The sequence below is a fragment of the Penaeus monodon genome, chromosome 20, assembly GCF_015228065.2.
Source record: "Penaeus monodon isolate SGIC_2016 chromosome 20, NSTDA_Pmon_1, whole genome shotgun sequence".
Lineage (NCBI taxonomy): Eukaryota > Metazoa > Arthropoda > Malacostraca > Decapoda > Penaeidae > Penaeus > Penaeus monodon.
The window spans coordinates 4,447,610-4,447,954 of NC_051405.1; the positions used below are offsets into that span (position 1 = coordinate 4,447,610).

Here is a 345-nt window from a genome sequence, read left to right on the forward strand (position 1 = left end):
AGGACTAAGTGGAAATGAAAAGTCTTCACTTCCTTTATTGCTCAACGCCCCGTGTTACTCGCCAGGCTGGGAATGTCCACTCAGGAAATCGAAAGGCTTCCCCCGCAGAGAACAGCCTTGCACACTTTTCCGCGCCAAGGTCGGGCTCGGCGGCTGCGAGGCCCACTCCTCTTTTGTTCTTTCTGAGACGCTGCTTCGAAAGGGTCTGTTAAACTGTGAATCGGGTCTGCATTTGTGATGTCCCTGGAAGAATTAGAGGAAATTAAAGAAAAACCAGGGCAAGGGAGTAAAGGGAAATGTTTTCGCGAAAACAATATTCCTTGTTCAGTTATTCTGCATATATGC

At 48.1% G+C, this 345-nt stretch overlaps 1 pseudogene; it reads right to left on the reverse strand.

Moving 5' to 3' along the window:
• Window positions 1-54: 54 nt before the first annotated feature.
• LOC119585550 overlaps window positions 55-345 on the reverse strand; it is a 4,617-nt pseudogene continuing 4,326 nt past the window's right edge.